Below are 14,091 nucleotides of genomic sequence, written 5' to 3' on the forward strand. Positions count from 1 at the left end.
GCATTGTAGAAAGTAAACTGTACAGATGCATCACTCTGGATACCAAAACCACAAGTCACAAGGAATTACAAATACAGCTCAGGCCATCATGCAAACCAACTCTCCCTTCATCAACTCTGTCCACACTTCCTGCTGCCTCGAGAAAGCAGCCAACATATAAAAGGACCCATCCCTCTCTGGTCACACTCTCTTCCATCCCTTCCCCAGGGAACAAGGTACATGAGTTTGAAAACGCACACCACCAGATTCAAGGACAGATTCTTCTTCAGTGTAGAACTGAACTCCCATTGGCCAAAGATGCTGCCCTTGCAGTGTTTTAATTGAATTCTTCCTCTTTTAACACAATATTCTCTTGTTTTATTTTTTGCTGCGAGCAATACTTAGGTATGAGTTCACTTGCCAGAAAGGCACACAAAACAAAGTTTTCCACTATTATTTCAGAACACATGACAATAAACAATAAATAAACAACACTTGTAAAACATGAAGCTCTGTGGACACCATGGTTGAATTAAAAACACAATGCTGGAGAAACTCAGCTGGTCAAACAGTGTACTTGATACACTAGCAATAATTCAAAAGACTAGAGTTATGGATGTATAGGATTTTATTTACAATAAACTTGAAGGTCATCCTGTGCTGTGATCCAGGCTTCCTGGGGAGGGGTTATGGAGCCTTTATACAGGGTCAAGTGGGAGGAACCACAGGATGGGGCGGATTTATATAACAAAGATAAAGACACATAACCAACGAGATACATAATCAAGGCCGAAACATTGGTTATGTACCTTTATCTTTATAAAGTACACTGTTTGACCAGCTGAGTTTCTCCAGCATTGTGTTTTGATTTTAAATAAACAACACTGTTATTGGAACTCCTAATCATTCCACTATCTCTCTCGTTAAATCTCCCTCCTACGCCTTCCTCAGTAGAAATGAGGGCCCCTGCCCCAACCTATCATTGCCGTACGTGCTTTGTGAATACATGTTGTTATATTAATTGCTTGGATTGATTTGTACTCTTGGCATTGCTCATCTTTGTTGTGAATCGCAGGGTCAAAATCTTCTGAACTAAAATGAAAATCTAAGGACTCCATTGTGCGAATCCAGTATTGTTTACAGGAGAGAAAGCAAAAAAAAACCCAAGAGGGCATCTGTTGCAGCATGGTCATGCTTACAGAGAACACGTCATTCTGGAATCCAAAGTAACTCTTTTCTCAAGTGTGTCCTTGTTCTTTGAACAGGTTAATGAAAGGAAAGCAAAATACTGTAGGTGGTTATTTATAAAACCAGAGCAAACTGGAACTCTCGGTACTGTACCAGAAGAGTTGGAACTTCAGGATATGGATTTGCCCCTCTCGTCACAGACCGTGATGGATTTCCAGCATTTTGATGGAATAATTAATAAATACTGTATATCCAGTGAGCCTTTAACATTTGCAAGACCTAGCCTCTCCAAAGTGGATTACCATGCTAACGTTTTCCTTGCTGCACTTCTGCTTGCTGACATTCTGAATGTTACCAGCATATCCTGCTTTCACAGTAAGTACTTGAGAAATAGGAGCAGGAATTGGCAATCTGGCCTAGCCATTCAATAGGATCATGGCTGATCTGGCCGTGGATTCAGCTCCACCTACCTGCCTTTCCTCCATTGCCCTTAATTCCCCTACAAGGCAAAAACTTATCCAACTTTACCTTAAATATATTTAGGGAGGCATCCTCTACTGTTTCCTTAAGCAGATCCACACTCAATCCATTCTAAATCTACTCCCCAGAATCTTGAGGCTACAGTATTTCCTCCAGTTCTCATGTCACTTGTCAATGGAAAAAATCTTCCTACCTCTAACTTTACCCCTTTCATAATTTTATGTTTCCATATGATCCCCTCTTATTCTTCTGAACTCCAGTGGGTATAGCCCCAAGTGACAATTTTTCCTCCTCGGCCAACCCCCTCATCTTTAGAACAGGGTTGGTGTGAGGGGTGGGCGAGGGAAATTTGTACCCATCGTCCCCCTAAATGAGGTATTGTAACCCCCCCCACCCCCTGCATATTCCCAGAGCACCTTCAGACCCGCTTGCGACCCCTGACTAGTCAGACCCGCCCCTGCCCCCACCCTCACTCACGTCACTAGCGTGCGTCAACCATCACCTGCATCACTAGCTGCTTCCCACCCCCCCGCCCCTGCCATGAGCGAGTTTTTGAGAGTTAGTCTGTCCTTCCCCCCGCTCCCCCCCCCCCCCCCCCAGTATCCCAACCCTGCTCTGGACCGTCCTCCACACTGCTTCCAAAGCCGGTATATTTTTTCTCAAGTAAGGAGACTAGAACTGTGTGCAGTCCTCTGGTTGCCTCACCAGTGCCTGTATGGTTGCAGCAGACCATCCTTGCTTTTAAATTCAATCCCTCTCGCGATGAACATTAACAGTGTTCATTGAAAATAGACAACATTCCATTTTCTTTCTTGATTACCTGTTGCAGCTGCAAACCAACCTTTTGCAATTCATGCACAATTTCTCCCAAGCCTCTCTGTACAACAGCAATGCTGCAATCTTTCACAATTGAAATAATAATCTCATCTTCTGGTTTTTCTTCCAACATTGTACTCTATCTGCCAGACATTTGCCCACTCACTTAATTTATCTATATCTCTCTGCACATACTCTGCATCTTAGCAAACTTCCATACGTTTCATTCGGTCCCTCTTCCAAATGGTTTGTGTGTACCATGAACAGATACAGGCCCAGAACCAACCCCTGCAGCATTCTGCGCACCACCAATAACCAACCAGAGAAATAATTATTTTTTCCCACCCCCTGCCTTCTATTGGGTAATCATTCCTCTATCCTTCCAAATACTTCATCCCCAACTACAGGCATCCTTATTTCATGCAGCAGCTGATTGAACATTTTCTGGAAATCCAAGTACACAACATTCACCTGTTCCCCTCTATCAACTGTGCTCATTCTATCCTCAAAGAACTCCAGTAAAGTTGTCCAACAAGACCTGCCCTTCCAGAATCCACAATGTGCCTGCATGATGGATCAATTATTATCCAGGTGCCTTGCTATTTATTCCTTAATGACAACTTCAAGCATTTTCCTGACAAAAGACATCAAGCTAACTGACCTGTAGTTACCTGCCTTTTGCCTACAATCAGGGGTGGCCAACCTTTTAATTTTTAATTTAGACATACAGCACAGTAACAGGCCATTTTGGCCCATGTGTCCATGCCACCCAATTAACCTACACCCACGGTATTTTCTCGTGAGCCGAAATGGCCTGTTATCATGCTGTATGTCTAAATTAAAAATTAAAAGGTTGGCCACTCCTGGCCTACATCCTTTTTTAAACAGTGGCATGATATTAACTATCTTCCAATCCACTGGAACCTACCCAGAGTCCAGAGAATTTTGCTAAATTATTACAAATGCCTTTACCATAACTTCCACCACTTCCTTCTGTACCTTGGAATGCATTCCATTAGTATCAGGAGACTTATTTATCTACCTTTAGACCCACTCCTTTGCTCAGCAGTACCTCTTTAGCGATATGAATTGTATCGAGGTCCTCACTTCCCTTCACAACCATAACATCTCTCTTTAAGTTAGATGTGTCCTCTGTAAAGACCTCTACTGTGAAGACCAACATGAAATAGTCATTCAAAGCCTCAACCACTTCTGCATCGCTCAATGTTAACTCTCCCTTCTCATCTTCGAAAGGACCTACATCCAGCTTTGTCTTCATTTTCCACTTTATATCATGATGGAAACTTCTACTCTTTATTTCTATATTTTGTGCCAGTTTATTTTCATAATTTATTTTCCCTTTCTTTATTGCTTGCTTTTTAAAATTTTCTCCATCTTCCAGTTTCCCACTAATCTTGGCAATTTTGTATGCATTAGCTTTTAGCTTATTTCCTTTGTTATCCAAGGCCACCCTAACTTTAACCAGAATATTCAATCAAATAATTGCTGTTTTCTCAAGGACAACTTATAGTTAAAGAAGGACAAGTGGTTATCTTGAACAATGAATATTATCAAACTCAGTCTTGATCTTCACACAGTGGTGCAGGGGGGCAGTGCTAATTCTTTAGGTACTGGAGGTCACCAAAAACACCGACAAGGAGGTCTCGCGAGACCTGGCCTTGGTGGCCGCCATGTTGTATTTGGCGTTGTATAATTGAGAGCGAACGGTAGGACGAGGAAGGAGAGCAAACGGTAGGACGAGGAAGGAGGACGACGGGTCGTGGAAGATACAGGTTCCTTGTATGTCCAGAATAGCGCTCAGAGTGGAGGGAGCTGACTTCGGAGTGGAGTGGCCCCTTGAGTTGCCGGAGCGGCACTCAAGGTGAGCACCGGCAGCACTGCACCCCTGGATGGAATGCGCTACTGCCAACAGTGGTGGAGGATATTTTTAAGAGACTATTAGATAAGTACATGGAACTGAGAAAAATGGAGGATATGTAGTAGGGAAATTCTAGGCAGTTGTTAGAGTAGACTCAAATACAGGGAGGTGATGTTGAGACTGTACAAAGCATTGGTGAGGCCAAATTTAGAGTAAATTATAGGAATGATATCAAAAGGGCAGAGAGAGTGCAGAGAAGATTCACAAAAATGTTACCTAGGTTTCAGCATCTAGATTACAAAGAAAGATTGAGAAAATTAAGTCCTTATTCCTTGGACTGTAGAAGGTTGAGATGGGATTTGATAGAGGTATTTAAGATTATGAGGGATAGATAGAGTTGATGTGGATAGGCTTTTTCCATTGAGAGTAGGAGAGAAGCCATGACTTAAGTGTTAAGGGGCAAAAGTCTAGATGTAACATGAGGGGGAACTTCTTCACTCAGAGAGTGGTGGCTGTATGGAATGAGCTTCTGGGAGAAGTAGTGGCAGCAGGGTCAATTTTGTCATTTAAGGAAAAATTGGATAGGAGGGGATTGGAGGGTTATGGGCAAGGTGCAGGTAGGTGGGACAAGAGGAGAGTACTTATTTTGGTGTGGACTAGAAGGGCCAAAATGGCCTGTTCCTGTGCTGTAATTGTTATATGGTTATTAGGTCAGCACAACATACTATGGGCTGATGGTCATTTAATCGAGCTGCACAGCACAGAACATTGGCTTTGTGTCCACTTGGAGTATGACAAAAAGAACTTGTCAAGAGCTGGGAAGAAGGAAAGAGCCTGTTCTCTCCTTTAATGCTTTTTCCTCAGAGTGGATACAAGAGCCCGGAAGCATGCACTCAACATGATGAAAACAGCTTCTTCCCCTCTGCCATCCGATTTCTGAACAGACAATTAACTTACGGTCACTATCTCAATTTTCTCTTTCTGCACTAATTTTTTTAAAAATCTTGTATTTATGAAATTGTATTTTATAGTAATTTTGCACCTTGTCCTGCACTATCTTTGGCTTGGCTTCGTGAACGAAGATTTATGGAGGGGTATGTCCACGTTTGCTGCAGGCTCGTTGGTGACTGACAAATCCGATGCGGGACAGGCAGACACGGTTGCAGCGGTTGCAAGGGAAAATTGGTGGGTTGGGGTTGGGTGTTGGGTTTTTCCTCCTTTGTCTTTTGTCAGTGAGGTGGGCTCTGCGGTCTTCTTCAAAGGAGGTTGCTGCACGCCGAACTGTGAGGCGCCAAGATGCACGGTTGGAGGCGATATCAGCCCACTGGCGGTGGTCAATGTGGCAGGCACCAAGAGATTTCTTTAAGCAGTCCTTGTACCTCTTCTTTGGTGCACCTCTGTCTCGGTGGCCAGTGGAGAGCTCGCCATAGAACACGATCTTGGGAAGGCGATGGTCCTCCATTCTGGAGACGTGACCCACCCAGCACAGTTGGGTCTTCAGCAGCATGGATTTGATGCTTGCGGACTCTCCCAGCTCGAGTACTTTGATGTTGGTGATGAAGTCATTCCAATGAATGTTGAGGATGGAGCAGAGACAGCGCTGATGGAAGCGTTCTAGGAGCCGTAGGTGATGCCGGTAGAGGACCCATGATTCGGAGTCGAACAGGAGCGTGGGTATGACAACGGCTCTGTACACACTGATCTTTGTGTGTTTCTTCAGGTGGTTGTTTTTCCAGACTCTTTTGTGTAGTCTTCCAAAGGTGCTATTTGCCTTGGCGAGTCTGTTGTCTATCTCTTTGTCGATCCTTGCATCAGATGAAATGGTGCAGCTGAGGTAGGTAAACTGGTTGACCGTTTTGAGTTCAGTGTCCCCGATGGAGATGTGGGGGGGCTGGTGGTCATGGTGGGGAGCTGGCTGATGGAGGATCTCAGTTTTCTTCAGGCTGACTTCCAGGCCAAACATTTTAGCAGTTTCCGCAAAACAGGACGTCATGCGCTGGAGAGCTGGCTCTGAATGGGCACTGCTGCCACAAACAACAAACTTCATGAGTTGACAAGCTGGATTGCATGCAGAAAAAAAAATCTTTTTGCATCTTGTTACAAGTGGCAATAAACTTGAATTTAAATTTAAAACTTGAATTTATTGGGCTAACAAGGGATAGTTTTCTAGTTAAACAAAGCACTTTTTAGATGAAGGCCCCTTCACACATTTCAGATATGTTTTCAAACCTCAAAATAATATCATCCGTGTATTATGATGTATAACAAAATGGGTTTCTTTGATCCGGGTAACCCTGTAACAATACATTCAGGTAGTCATCAGCCAGATAGGATTGAAACAAAGGATTAAGGTAAGTGACGCTCCCTCTTTGACCGATTGCTTAGCAACGGCAGGGTTCTCAATCCAGAAGGAATTAACTCATCAGTCTATTGACACGATCCGTGACAGGTTCAACGTGCAAACTATTAAAAAAGCTAACAGAGCTTTAATAAAATTTGTAGTTTGAAAGCAAACCACTGCCATAAAAGCGATGCCATTCTCCTAGGATTCTCAACACTTCACCAGCACGGGGAAGTTGTTCAGCTTCCTGCACGATAGAGATGAGCAATTGGACATTTCAAAATTCAAGATGAAAGAGGCACCTCTTCATCAACCATCACTATCATACCAGGAAAGTAAAGCAAAAGAGAGTCCATTCAGTCATAGAGTGTGGGTCTTGCCACCTTCACCGATACTGTCATCACTTCATAACTTCCGCAGCCACATGGCCTGTCTAGGTCAAAATAGCCTGTTATCGTGCTGTATGTCCAAATATAATTTTTGTTTTTAAATTGACCTCCAATTCCTGGTAACTTTCCCTATTCCCTTTCCTTCCCCTCTTACCCCTGCCCATAGCCCACACTTTCCTTCCTTTCTCAGACCACTACCCACTACACCATCACCTCAGTTCCTTTCTCTTCTTCACCTTCCTACTTGTATCTACCCATCCCCTGCTAGACTGTGCTCCTCCCCCTCCACCTTTATTTTGTCAGGCATTTCGTGAATACCCGAAGATGGGCTCAAGCCCAAAACATCAACTGCCTGTGTGCCATCCTCCATTCCCCAGTATTCCTAGTCTCCTTGTTTACCTCCTGACATGAAATTTTAGCCACTTTTAGGTGCTCGGATGCAGATAATGCACCAGCAGATGCAGCTGGGGGAGTGCCACGGAGCAGACACCTTTCTGTCACTTGAACCGTGTCCGAGCGAATGCCAGCTCCTGTGGACTGCAGCCGTAGTCCCACTGCTGCTTTCAGGTGCAATGGGGGAATTCTCCGAGCCGGAGAACATACCTACAGGAGGACGGTTAGGTAAGTGCTCCTCCTGGCCGGGTTCTCCACCTTCAGGTGGCCACTCGACAGCCATATTGGGGTAGAATAGGCAACTTTACAGTCGGGGTATTCTGGCCACCTGAAAGTGGCTATAGACTGTGCTTTTCTCCCCATAGATGCTGCCTGACCATTTGTCCCTCCACCTTCTCTTTGTTTGCTCAAGAGTCCACTATCTGCAGTTTCTTTAGATTTTTGTACAAATTGCTTGATTTTTTTTCTCTCGACTGTGAAGTAGTGATTACATTTCAATGGCACTTGATTAGCTGTGAATTGCCTTGGGGCATCTGTGGGGCATTGTGAAAGTCAAACTGAAAGGAAGGTTCTTTCTTTAATGACTTCTTCAAATAGATTAATTAATTTGTTGGATAAAGCTGTTTTCATATCTCATTCAGACAGCATTGGCTGCATATTGCAAGCAAGACTGGGTCTTAGCATCCAATCGTGTTTCATTCTAATTAATGCTACCATTTCAAATCAATGCAGGGTAGTGGTTAGTGCAATGCCTTTATAGCGCCAGCGATTGGGGCCAGACGGGTTCAAGTGCTGTGCTGTCTGTAAGGAGTTCTTTATTTTCTCCCCGTGTCTGCATGGGATTTCTTCAGGGGCTCTCGCTTCCCCCCACTGTTCCAAAAAAATGACCTGGGTGTGTAGGTTAATGGGGTATAAATTGAGCAGCACTGGCTTGTGGGCTGAAATGGCCTGTTACTGTGCTGTATGTCTAAATTTTAAATAAACACATTCATTGTTTGATGTGATTTATTAACAACCATCCCAATTGAAATAACTATTTGGATTAATTTGATTTGCCAATGTGCAATTTAGAAATACATCAGCTGTTCTGAATAATTCTAAAGAAATGTTTAGCAGAATGTCAATGTCAGCAATTTTAATGAATAAACAATGAGAACTTTGAGATATTAAAATGGCAGTCTCTGATTAACTAGCTGAATGGAAAAAGTTGTTTTTATAGCTTCGGATATAAATTCCACATTTGTGGCTAGAAATTAAAAGGTGTTGTTAGGACATCTAAAACAATGGATTGCATATGGCCCATAAACTATTCAGATGATTAAATAAGGCAGATTAAGTTCAAGCATAGGACCTTGATGACATTAAGGAAACGAGCCCTCCCTGCCTGAAATTTATTCATAAGTCTCATCACCTGTCAGTCAAGGTTGGGCTCCGGCCACCCATTAGTGCACACTTTGCTGTTAGTTAATTTAAATCACCTAGGGTCATTATTGGCTAGAAGCACAGATTAGCACTGTATATAACACCAGAACACAGCACATTCTCTTCTCTGCCTCATAGTCCAATCCTCAGACATTGCTGTATGCCAGGTTGCTCCTAAGGACATCACTGGTTTTTGCTGCGGTTGTGATTTTGGGGCTAATGTTCTATGTACCCTCTCTATTTCCATTTCTTCCAGTAATTCTGGTCTTCCTAGGACCCTGGGGATCCAATCTTTTATAAATTCTCTCATATTCTTGCCTTCTTCATCTTCCTTAAGGCCCACTATCTTTATATTATTTCTTCTATTATAGTTTTCCATTATATCTATCTTCTGAGCTAACAGCTCATGTGCCTCTTTAACTTTTTTATTAGATTCTTCTAATTTCTCTTTTAAGTCCTCTACTTCCATTTCTATGATTATTTCTCGTTCTTCCACATTTTCCACTTTTTCCTATCTCTGATATGACCATTTCTATTTTATTCATTTTTTCTTCTGCACTCTTAATTCTTCTTTTTATCTCATTAAATTCTTGTAATTGCCATTCTTTCACTGATTCCATATATTCTTTAAAAAAAGATATATCCATTGTCCTGCCTTTCTCTTCTTCCATTTCTCTATGTTCTTCTTCTTCCTCCTCTGGGTTGGCCATCTGTTGTTCCCTTGTTTTATTTTTGCTCTCTTCTTTCTTGTTGTCGTTATTTTCCATGTTCTGCTCCTGTTGTTGCGTTGCAGCTGTCACTCTCAGCTGTGGAGATCGACTCCTGTCGGTGTGTTTTTTTTCATGCGCAGTTGCGCACTTTTACTCGGCTCCGCGAGCCATTTTTGTAGTCCCGAGCTCGAGACTTCCACTGACCTGAGGGAGCGGGCTTCTCTCTCTGTGGCGGGCCTCCTCGGACAGGTAAGGCCTTCACCACCTTCTTCTGACGTTCTTTCATCTTCTCTTCTTCCTGTTGTTTTCGACTTTTCTCTCTTCGCTGCCATTTTCTTCTCGCCTTTATTTTTACTTTGTTTTAATTTTAACTCTTGTACCTTTGTGTTTTGTGCGTTTTTTTTCAACTTTTCCGGAGAGGGCTGGAATTCCCTGACTGGCCACTACTCCATCACGTGACTCCCCAGCCAAGGACATCACTGGAAGAGTCACAGGTAAGGTGTACACTTCATTGAAGCTGGTCTGTAGTATTGCGATAAATCAGCTCTTGCAGAGAGTCACAACCCTGCTGGACAGGGAACTAGGTGTGTGTAAGAGTTCCTGTTGTAGTGTGTGAGTGAGTCGAGAATAGGTTTACTGTTGTCGGAGTCCAACAGAAGTCTAAGGTGAATGTCTATCTCATTGCTTAAATGAGATAGGGATCGAGTACCATTTAGCATTCTCCCCTGTTTGTTTTCCATGTGTAGTAGTGGAAGGAAAGTATTCTGCCTGGAGGTCAGTGACTAATGGAGTGCTGCAAGGATCTGTTCTGGGACCCCCTGCTCTTTGTGATTTTTATAAATTACCTGGATGGAGAGGCAGAAGGATGGGTCAGTAAGTTTGCAGATGACATGAAAGTTGGAGGAGTTGTGAATGGTTGTAGAAGGTTACAAGAGGATAAAGAGAGAGTTGGGCAGAAAAGTGGCAGACGAAGTTCAATCCAGATAAGTGTGGGGTGATGCACTTTAGAAAGACAAACCAAAAGGCTGAGTACAGGGTTAATGGTTGGTTACTTAAGAATGTGGATGAACAGAGGGACCTTGTGGTTCAAATCCATACATCCCTCAAGATTGCCACACAGGTTGATAGGATAATTAAGAAGGCTTATGGGATGCTGGGCTTCATTAATAGGGAGATTGAATTCAGGAGTAGAGAGGTCATGGTGCAAATCTACAAATCTCTGGTGAGACAACACTTAAGAGCATTGTGTTCAGTTCTGGTCACCTCATTATAGGAAGGATGTGGAAACTATAGAGAGGGTGAAGAGGTGATTTACCAGGATGTTGCCTGGATTAGGAAATGGCCTTTTGAGGCAAGGTTAACAGAGTTGGGACGTTTTTCTTTGGAGTGTAGAAGGATGAGAGGAGACTTGATAGCGGTCTACAAGATTATGAGAGGCATAAATTTGGGGTGGACAAGATCAGCAAACACCAGAGGATATGTGTATAAAGATAAGGGAGGTAAGTTTAGGGGAGACATCAGGGGTATTTTTTTTAGTTAAGGGTGCCTGGAATGCCTTGCTAGGGATGGTGGTAGAGGCTGAAACACTGGAGGCATTTAACACATGGATGAAAGAAAAATAGAGGGTTATGGGGTAGGGAGGGTTTAGTACTTTTTTTAAGGGAGTAATATTGGGTCAGCACAACATCAAGGGCTGAAGGGCCTGTACTATGATGCATTGTTCTATGTAACATCCTGGAGGTCACCATTGACTAGATGTGCAACTGGACGATCTACATAAGTACTGCAGCTATGACTTTAGATCAGAGGCAGTATTTCAAAATGAGTTGCACTCCTCCTCAAAGCCTTCCCACCATAAACAGAGCATTGTTTAGGTGTGTGATGGTTTACTTTTCATTTTGGATGAATTCATCGCCAACCAATTTCAAAATGCTTGTGTGGCCATCTACAGCAAAGCAGTCTAATTAACTGCCAACACACCCCCTTCCACAACATACAGTCCTTGGGTTACTGGTGCATCATGGCTGCTTCTCTAAGATGTGGTAGCAATAGACTGAGAGCAGAAGAGATTCACAAGGATGTTGCCTGAATCAGAGAGCTGTGGCTATTAGGACAGATACAAAAGGCTGAATTTATTCTCAATGGCACATAGGAGGCTGGTGGGTGACCTTATGAAGGTTTCTAAAAAGATGAAGATCAGAGATAAAAATAGATTCTTTTCTCCCCCCCCAGTGCAGGTGAGTCCAGAACTACAGTGCACAATTTAAGGTGAAAAGGGAGAATTTAAAATGGACCTGAGGGGTACAGGTTCCACACAAATAATGGTGGGCATGGAAAAAATGTTGCTTATTTGTCATAAAGTACCTAGTAAAGTGACTATCTCCCAGAGGAGATAATAGAGGTAGACACAATTACAACAGTTAGAAGGCAATGGGACAGAAAGGAAAGTGAAACAGGGCTAATGCAAGCAAATGGGATTATTATAGGTAAGAATTGCGGTCATTATGGAAAAAGGGTGTCATACTGACCATTTGTGTGGAATATGATTCAATAATTTTGTTTTGGGTTTGCTTGGTGTTGCACTCCCATGACCTAGTCCAATGATCAAAGATGCATGGTTTGTTTACCTGTGCATGATCCAGTCCTCAGAACATTCAATGAGAGTCGTATTATGCCCTTACACAAACTTTGAGACAGTTAAGATATTATGTAAACCTTTTCAGCACTTTGGCCTTTCTGGTGGTGAATGTTTAAATTTTCCATTGTGATTCATTGCTTAATACATTTATTGACTAACTCACTAAAGCAGAGCTAATTTCTTTCCTACTAAATAACAGGCGTATACAAATATCTTCAGCTCCTATTATCAACCAGCTTTTATGGCTAGTTTCCTAATGTATGCTTGATAATTTGCTTAATTTTATTGTTGCAAATGTACTCATTTATCATTTCTTTACATATTATTGTCCATCTTTGATCTTCAAGGGAACAAACATAAATTTAAGTTGTGTTAAAATGCCATCTTGTGGCATCAATATAAGAAAGATCAGGTTCCCCAGAAACCGATTGATTTTTACATTTTAACAGGCACTTGAAAGTTTCCTGCTTTGTCCACTACTTCCTTCCCACCCCAACACTCAATCTTCATACTTTTTTGCCATTATTTATTGTCTATTTCCATTCCCAAAGACCTTGAGGGAGTGCAGAGGAGGTTCACCAGGTTGATTCCAGGGATGAAGGGGTTGCGCTATGAGGGGAGATTGAGTCAGTGGACACTGTAGGCGCTGGAATTTAGAAGAATGAGAAAGAATCTTCGAGAAACCTATAAAATTATGAAAGGCATAGATAAAATAGAGGTAGGTAAGTTTACATTGGTAGGGGTGACCAGAACAAGGGGACATAGCCTCAAGATTCAGGGTAGTAGATTTAGGACAGAGATGAGGAGGAACTGCTTTTCCAGAGGGTGGTGAATCTGTGGAATTTGCTGCCCATTGAAGCAGTGGAGGTAACCTCAGTTGATGTATTTAAGGCAAGGTTGGATAGATTTTTACATAGGAAGGGATGTAAGGGATATGGGGAAAAGGCAGGTAGGTGGCGATGAGCCACGATCATATTGAATGGTGGAATGGGCTGGATGGTTGACTCCTGCTCCTATTTCTTATGTTCTTAATGTTCCAATGACTTGCTGCGTCAAAAGCACTGTATGAACTCAGTGTTGTCACACTTTATTCACCAAATGAGATACATTTTCCAGTGTATAAACATTGTGGCCAGCATCTACTTCCTAATTCCCTTCCAAATATCTTGCTCTCTTTTTGTGGCGGCAGCGGCGGCTGTTGGCGACTCAAAGTGAGGAACCCTCGCAGGTTGCGGGCTGCTGGCAACTGTGATCAAAGGACTCGCACCAGTAGATGGGCAGCTAGAGACTGGCTTGAGACTGGCTGAAGGGGTACCAGGTATCAGAACCAGGATGCGGGAGGGTGCTGAAGACTTCCTGATTGTGTCGGAGGTTCGGATCTGGAGTCTGGTTGCCAGTGGTTTTAACTGAAGTCTGTGTGGCTGCAGGAGCGTGCTGGAGGTGAATCCATGAATGCTCATGGATTCTGATGTCTCTCTTTTGCTTTTTTTTCTCTGACTTTAAGAGGTGCCCGGCAATTTCTACTAATGGTGAATCTTCAGCCTTATAGCAAACTGAAGCAAAATTTGTGTAATATTACACCTTTTTTATTACATGACATTAAAGGAATCTTGGTAACCATAAAACGACAGATGCTGCCAGGATTAGTGTTTGGGACAGCTAATTCCTCTAGTTTCCTGTGTCTGAATACCACGGTTATGTCAAGTTAGAAAGCATCGCTTCCTTGGAATTTGTTTAATCTGTCATTAATGTTATATTTCATTTGTCATAAAGCTTTTTTTAAATTCAAATAAAAATGTCTATTTGAAAAGTAATCTCACAACATAATGTTACTGTTCAGCCTGCTGCCAATTTCC

The 14,091-nt window shown here is 42.7% G+C and overlaps 1 protein-coding gene across 1 annotated transcript in view; it reads right to left on the bottom strand.

Annotated features, from left to right (window-relative positions):
• Positions 1-14,091, bottom strand: part of cacul1 (CDK2 associated cullin domain 1) — a 165,910-nt gene that overhangs the window by 83,907 nt on the left and 67,912 nt on the right. The window lies entirely within an intron of this gene.

This window comes from Narcine bancroftii, chromosome 10 (assembly GCF_036971445.1).
Source record: "Narcine bancroftii isolate sNarBan1 chromosome 10, sNarBan1.hap1, whole genome shotgun sequence".
Classification (NCBI taxonomy): domain Eukaryota; kingdom Metazoa; phylum Chordata; class Chondrichthyes; order Torpediniformes; family Narcinidae; genus Narcine; species Narcine bancroftii.